At 37.6% G+C, this 8,420-nt stretch overlaps 1 protein-coding gene across 1 annotated transcript in view; it reads right to left on the reverse strand.

The window, feature by feature from the left end:
* The window catches only part of LOC110466094 (helicase with zinc finger domain 2-like), a 42,286-nt gene extending 35,299 nt beyond the window's left edge, over positions 1-6,987 (reverse strand). Inside the window, exon 1 of the mRNA XM_021522397.1 lies at positions 6,940-6,987. The gene's annotated coding sequence lies outside the window, so the exon portion shown is untranslated. The remainder of the gene's footprint in view (positions 1-6,939) is intronic.
* Positions 6,988-8,420: the final 1,433 nt, after the last annotated feature.

Genomic DNA, 8,420 nt, shown 5'->3' on the forward strand with positions numbered 1-8,420 from the left:
CGTTACAACCACAAGTGTACTGTATTACTCTGATGTATGTGAATCGTTACAACAACAATTGTACTGTTTTACTCTGAAGTAAGTGAATCATTACAACCACAAGTGTACTGTATTACACTGATGCATGTGAATCGTTACAACAACAAGTGTACTGTATTAGTCTGATGTATGTGAATCTTTACATCAACAAGTGTACTGTGTTACTCTGTTGTATGTGAAATGTGAATCGTTACAACCACAAGTGTACCGTATTACACTGATGTATCTGAATCGTTACAACCACAAGTGTACTGTATTAGGCTGATGTATGCGAATCGTTACGACAACAAGTGTTCTGTATTACTCTGATATATGTGAATCGTTACAACCACAAGTGTACTGTATTACTCTGATTTATGTGAATCGTTACAACCTCATGTGTACTGTATTACTCTGATGTATGTGAATCGTTACAACCACAGGTGTACTGTATTACTCTGATGTATGTGAATCGTTACAACCACAAGTGTACTGTATTACTCTGATGTATGTGAATTGTTACAACCACAAGTGTACTGTATTACTCTGATTTATGTGAATCGTTACAAGAACAAGTGTACTGTATTACTCTGATGTATGTGAGTTGTTACAACCACAAGTGTACTGTATTACTCTGTTGTATGTGAAATGTGAATCGTTACAACCACAAGTGTACTGTGTTACTCTGTTGTATGTAAAATGTGAATCGTTACAACCACAAGTGTTCTATTACTCTGATGTATGTGAATCGTTACAACAACAAGTGTACTGTTTTACTCTGATGTATGTGAATCGTTACAACCACAACTCTGATGTATGTGAATCGTTACAACCACAAGTGTACTGTATTACTCTGATGTAAGTGAATCGTTACAACCACAAGTGTACTGTGTTACTCTGTTGTATGTAAAATGTGAATCGTTACAACCACAAGTGTTCTGTATTACTCTGATGTATGTGAATCGTTACAACCACAAGTGTACTGTATTACTCTGATGTAAGTGAATCGTTACAACCACAAGTGTACTGTGTTACTCTGTTGTATGTGAAATGTGAATCGTTACAACCACAAGTGTACTTATTACACTGATGTATCTGAATCGTTACAACAACAAGTGTACTGTATTACACTGATGTATCTGAATCGTTACAACCACAAGTGCACTGTATTACTCTGATGTATGTGAATCGTTACAACCACAAGTGTACTGTATTACACTGATGTATGTGAATCGTTACAACCAAAAGTGTACTGTATTACACTGATGTATCTGAATCATTACAACCACAAGTGTACTGTATTACTCTGATGTATGTGAATCGTTACAACCACAAGTGTACTGTATTACTCTGATGCAAGTGAATCGTTACAACCACAAGTGTACTGTATTACTCTGTTGTATGTGAAATGTAAATCGTTACACCCACAAGTGTACTGTATTACACTGATGTATCTGAATCGTTACAACCCCAAGTGTACTGTATTACTCTCATGTATGTGAATCGTTACAACAACAAGTGTGCTGTATTACTCTGATGTGTTACAACCACATGTGTATTGTATTACTCTGATGTATTTGAATCGTTACAACCACGGGTGTACGGTATTACTCTGATGTATGAGAATCGTTACAACCACAAGAGTACTGTATTACTCTGACTCTGATGTATGTGAATTATCGTTACAACCACAAGTGTTCTGTATTACTCTGATCTATGTCAATCGTTACAACCACAGGTTTACTGTATTACTCTGATTTATGTGAATCGTTACAATCACAAGTGGGCTGTATTACTCTGATGTAAGTGAATCGTTACAACCATAAGTGTACTGTATTACTCTGATCTATGTCAATCGTTACAACCACAGGTTTACTGTATTACTCTGATTATTGGAATCGGTACAACCACAAGTGTACTGCATTACTCTGATGTAAGTGAATCGTTACAAACACAAGTGTACTGTATTGCACTGATGTATCTGAATCGTTACAACCACACGCGTACTGTATTACTCTGTTGGAAGTGAATCGTTACAACCAAAAGTGTACTGTATTACTATGATGCAAGTGAATCGTTACATCCACAAGTGTACTGTATTAATCTGTTGTACGTGAAATGTGAATCGTTACAACGATGTATGTGAATCGTTACGACCACAAGTGTACTGTACTACTCTGATGTATCTGAATCGTTACAACCCCAAGTGTACTGTATTACTATGATGCAAGTGAATCGTTACATCCACAAGTGTACTGTATGACTCTGATGTAAGTGAATCGTTACAAACACAAGTGTACTGTATTAGTCTGATGTATGTGAATCGCTACAACCACAAGTGTACGATATTACTCTGATGTATGTGAAACGTTACAACCACAAGTGTACCGTATTACACTGATGTATCTGAGTGTACTGTATTACTCTCATGTATGTGAATCGTTACAAACACAAGTGTACTGTATTGCACTGATGTATCTGAATCGTTACAACCCCAAGTGTACTGTATTACTCTCATGTATGTGAATCGTTAAAACCACAAGTGTTCTGTATTAATCTGATGTATGTGAATCGCTACAACCACAAGTGTACGATATTACTCTGATGTATGAGAATCGTTACAACCACAAATGTACTGTATTACTCTGTTGGAAGTGAATCGTTACAACGATGTATGTGAATCGTTACACTTGTGGTTGTAAGGTTGTAACGATTCACACGATTTACATTTCACATACAACAGAGTAATACAGTACAAATGTGGTTGTACCGATTCACATACATCAGTGTAATACGGTACACTTGTGGTTGTACCGATTCCAATAATCAGAGTAATACAGTACTCTTGTGGTTGTAACGATAATTCACATACATCAGAGGAATACAGTACACTTGTGGATGTAACGATTCACTTGCATCATAGTAATACAGTACACTTGGGGGTGTAACGATTTACATTTCACATACAACAGTGTACTGTATTACTCTCATGTATGTGAATCGTTAAAACCACAAGTGTTCTGTATTAATCTGATGTATGTGAATCTTTACAACAACAAGTGTACTGTATTACTTTGATGTATGTGAATCGTTAAAACCACAAGTGTTCTGTATTACTCTGATGTAAGTGAATCGTTACAAACACAAGTGTACTGTATTTCTCTGATGTAAGTGAATCGTTACAAACACAAGTGTACTGTATTTCTCTGATGTATGTGAATAGTTACAACCACAAGTGTTCTGTATTACTCTGTTGTACGTGAAATGTGAATCGTTACAACGATGTATGTGAATCGTTAAAACCACAAGTGTTCTGTATTACTTTGATGTATGTGAATCGTTAAAACCACAAGTGTTCTGTATTAATCTGATGTATGTGAATCGCTACAACCACAAGTGTACCGTATTACACTGATGTATGTGAATCTTTACAACAACAAGTGTACTGTATTAATCTGTTGTACGTGAAATGTGAATCGTTACAACGATGTATGTGAATCGTTACACCAACAAGTGTTCTGTATTAATCTGATGTATGTGAATCATTACAACCACAAGTGTAACGATTCACATACAGCAGAGTAATACAGAACACCTGTGGTTGTAACGATTGACATAGATCAGAGTAATACAGAACACTTGTTGTCGTAACGATTCACATACAACAGAGTAATACAGAACACTTGTGGTTGTAACCATTCACCTACATCAGAGGTGGGTGTAACGATTTACATTTCACATACAACAGAGGAATACAGTACACTTGTGGTCGTAACGATTCACATACAGCAGAGTAATACAGAACACTTGTTGGTGTAACGATTCACATACAGCAGAGTAATACAGAACACTTGTTGTCGTAACGATTCACATACAGCAGAGTAATACAGAACACTTGTTGTTGTAACGATTCTACATCAGAGTAATACAATACACCTGTGGTTGTAACGATTCTCATACATCAGAGTAATATCGTACACTTGTGGTTGTACCGATTCCAATAATCAGAGTAATACAGTACACCCACAAGTGCACTTGTGGGTGTACTGTATTACTCTCATGTATGTGAATCGTTAAAACCACAAGTGTTCTGTATTAATCTGATGTATGTGAATCATTACAACCACAAGTGTACTTTATTACTCTGATGTATGTGTGTACTGTATTACTCTGATGTATGTGAATCGTTACAACCACAAGTGTACGATATTACTCTGATGTATGTGAATCGTTACAACCACAAGTGTACTTTATTACTCTGATGTATGTGAATCGTTACAACCACAAGGGTTCTGTATTACTCTGATGTATGTGAATCGTTACAACCACAAGTGTACTGTATTACTCTGATGTAAGTGAATCGTTACAACCAGAAGTGTACTGTATTACTCTGATTTATGTGAATCGTTACAACCACAGGTGTACTGTATTACTCTGATGTAGTGTATTACTCTGATGTATGTGAATTGTTACAACCACAAGTGTACTGTATTACGCTGATGTATGTGAATCGTTACAACCACAGGGGTACTGTATTACTCTGATGTATGTGAATCGTTACGACAACAAGTGTTCTGTATTACTCTGATGTATGTGAATCGTTACAACCACATGTGTACTGTATTACTCTGATGTAGGTGAATCGTTACAACCACAGGTGTACCGTATTACTCTGATGTAAGTGAATCGTTACAACCACAAGTGTACTGTATTACTCTGATGTATGTGAATCGTTACAACCACATGTGTACTGTATCGCTCTGATGTAAGTGAATCGTTACAACCACAAGTGTTCTGTATTGCTCTGATGTATGTGAATCGTTACAACCACAAGTGTACTGTATTACTCTGATGTATGTGAATTATTACAACCACAAGTGTACTGTATTACTCTGTTGTATGTGAATCGTTCCAACCACAGGTGTACTGTATTACTCTGATGTAGGTGAATCGTTACAACCACAAGTGTACTGTATTGCTCTGATGTATGTGAATTATTACAACCACAAGTGTACTGTATTACTGTGTTGTATGTGAATCGTTACAACCACAGGTGAACTGTATTACTCTGATGTATGTGGATCGTTACAACCACAGGTGTACTGTATTACTCTCATGTATGTGAATCGTTACAACCACAAGTGTACTTTATTACTCTGATGTATGTGAATCGTTACAACCACAAGTGTTCTGTATTACTCTGATGTATGTGAATCGTTACAGCCACAGGTGTACGGTATTTCATGAAGACATCACGGTTATGAAGTTGATAATCGCGGCTCCTTTTTTCGATTTTCATATTATTCTACGGATCATATTTTCGCGTTTACATTGACCCGCGAAACCGCGAACATATCGATCGCACGGGAATATCCTGCTATGCGGTATTATGAATTGGATCTCGCTCATTTATATACATCGCTAGGTCTGGCTTGGCAGGCGGCACTGAAAATGACGGGTGTCACATTATAATTATTAACCGACATCTCCATGTACCTATTTAAAGGAGGCACGGAAGTCCAGTGGTAGGACGCCGGGCTCGTGACCGAAGGGTTGCGGGTTCGCGCCACGGCACGGCAATGTGTTGTATCTTGGAGCAAGATACTTTACTCCTCTTGTTCCAGTCTACTCAGCTGTAAATGAGTACGTGTTTGGGCAGTGCTAGAATTGTTGAATGTGCTCCCCAGGGAGTTGAGAAATGTACTGGCTGGTTGCAAAGGTCCTATACCCACGGAGAATAATTTGTGAACCGCTTTGAGACGACCTACGACCTAGGCTGTGATAAAGCGGTATATAAGAACCTCCAATTATTATTATTATTATAGAGAAAGGAGGGTTTTCCATGGTTTCATATGCAAAAGCGAACAACAAACATGTACCCAAATAAACCTGCCGAAAACAATAGGTATTTGGACGTCAATAACTTGTACGATTGCGCCATGTCACTGCCCTTACTGACACAACAACTTTCATTGGATGGATGCAGTCTGCCATTTTGACGTTACTAACATGACAAGGGATACATACTAGAAATGGACATGGAATATCCAACAGAGCTGCATGATCTCCACAACGACTATCCCCTTGCACCCGAGAAGTTGACGGTCTCCGAAGCTCTGCTATCTGCGTATGCCTGACAACTTCTGGAAGATCTTAAACACAGAGGAACACCTACGGAAAAGCTCGTCTCCAACATGAATGCAAAGGGAAACATGTGATACACTATTGAAGCCTCAGACTATATGGGTTCACCAAGTGCTCTCTTTCCGGCGGGTCGTTTGCTAAAGGCTTACATCAGTTTCAACACAGAGAAAAGAAACTCCTTTTTATTCCCCATAACTTCCAAAATGTGCTCATGCTCTATTAGAGACAAACACAGCGATATTACAGGCAAAACCAAAACGTGGACATTGTTTTGATGCAGGAAGGTCCTGGTTACACGCATGGGGTGTTGTGTTGTACTGCTGGAAAATGGCCAATGTCCTTACCTGAAGCATACCATAGGTCGTTCAGCGTCTACTTTAGACGGCCGCGGCATAACTTTACTGAGCCTTTAGACTATTCAGTTGCAATATAAACGAGAAAAGGTTTTGCTGAGTATATGTACTTGACATTTATATCGTTTTTATTTTGCTTTCAAGAAAGTTACTGCTACTTTTGAAGATACGATCAATTCATTCAAGATCACAAGTGACCAACCTACTTTTTCCCGGAGGTGAAAAGAATACATCATAGCGTGTGTGTATGGTCTAAAATCCGCCGACCATTCCGAATGTTTTCCCCTTAATATGTCTGCCTTATGGTCTCCCTGGTTGCCTTTCCGTATCAAATGCCATCATAAAGCCCTTAAACACTTGGGTAAAAAGGCAGCATTTTTCCGCATTGGTTACTAAGCTGGCAGAAATGATGTAACATACTAACCTGAATGTTCCCCTTTTCACCTGTGTACGTAGTTAACTTTGAGACAACTTGACTGTGCTTGAGTAATGTATACTGTAATACTAAAAGCGCATGACAGGAACTTTTATCTTGAAAAGGGGCATATCGGTTTATGCCAAAAAAAAGTGTAAACGTAGTTATGGCCGACTAATTTAAAGATAAGGAATCGTTCAACTGATCATTTAATTAAATACATGAAGTGTGGTTAACGTACGCATATTACAATGTACCTGTATTACATAAGACATTGCAAGAACAGGAACAATGCGTAGTTTGATGTTATTTTTAAAACGTATATCTTATCATAAGCAAACAAGGCTATCTGGAGACTTGGTCGCTATCGTGTTACATGGTCATCTGTCACGATATCAGGGGTCTATGTTTGCTTGTCGACCACATTGGTCATATGGTGTCAGATGCAATGTACTTGAACATGTGAAATTCAGTGAACATTGTGTAAAAAACATGCATTGTTGAAAGCAAATATCCAGTGGGACTGTATTGCTCAGCAGTCTGTTTTGATATTAATTTACCTTCACTATAACACTGTCTATTATACCTTTGTAATAGTATATGGTATGGTGAGTATGATAGTGACTATTATGCCATGGTATGATTGCACTGTATGGTGTGGTATACTATCTATAATACATGTATCATGGAGTGCGAGTAATATATGTGTAATACTGTAATAATATTATTGTATGATTGTACTGTAAGATGGATGCAACAGTGCCTGCTATACCACTGTGTGAACGCACGGTATGGGTGAATGTAATGCTATGTATTATACCATCGTAATGGTATTGTAAAATGAGTGTAATAATGTATATCACAGTCTATGATGAGTGTCATTGTATGAGCAGTGCGTTATATTGTCTATTATAATAAGGTATGATAGTACGTACGAACAGTGTAATATTGTGTTTATCATTGTATGAGGAGTGTAATAGTTTCCACTATATTATTGTACGCTAGCATAGTAAGATGAGTGCTTTACGGTCAACCATATAATTGTTATATTGTACTTCATGATGACCTCTTGTTGCGCACAATAGTGTGCCTGAGTGATAATAAAAACCTCTGAAATCTCTCTGACTAACCGGTCTTTGTTTTCACGAGATTGGGTCGGTACTATAATGTCTATTTCTCTCTACAGTGATGACCTCCAAATTGGTGACGCAATAAACAAGAGGTCCATTGGACCTGTATCGCTCACCTGATTTTATATATAAGTCATTTCAACTGAATGCATTAGTACATCTTTATATGAAATTTCCTCAAAACCAGACAGATCTATGTTCTAACCCAACTGGGACCACAATATCTGACTTTCAACTAATCAGGGGCCTCCATTGAGTGGCAATGTTAACAGATTTTGAAATAAGTAATATGTCATATAACAGGGTGTAATTAGACAATGCTTTAATTTTCATTCAACTATAAGCTTTTATATACCTAGA

The sequence above is a fragment of the Mizuhopecten yessoensis genome, unplaced genomic scaffold (assembly GCF_002113885.1).
Source record: "Mizuhopecten yessoensis strain PY_sf001 unplaced genomic scaffold, ASM211388v2 scaffold11117, whole genome shotgun sequence".
NCBI lineage: Eukaryota > Metazoa > Mollusca > Bivalvia > Pectinida > Pectinidae > Mizuhopecten > Mizuhopecten yessoensis.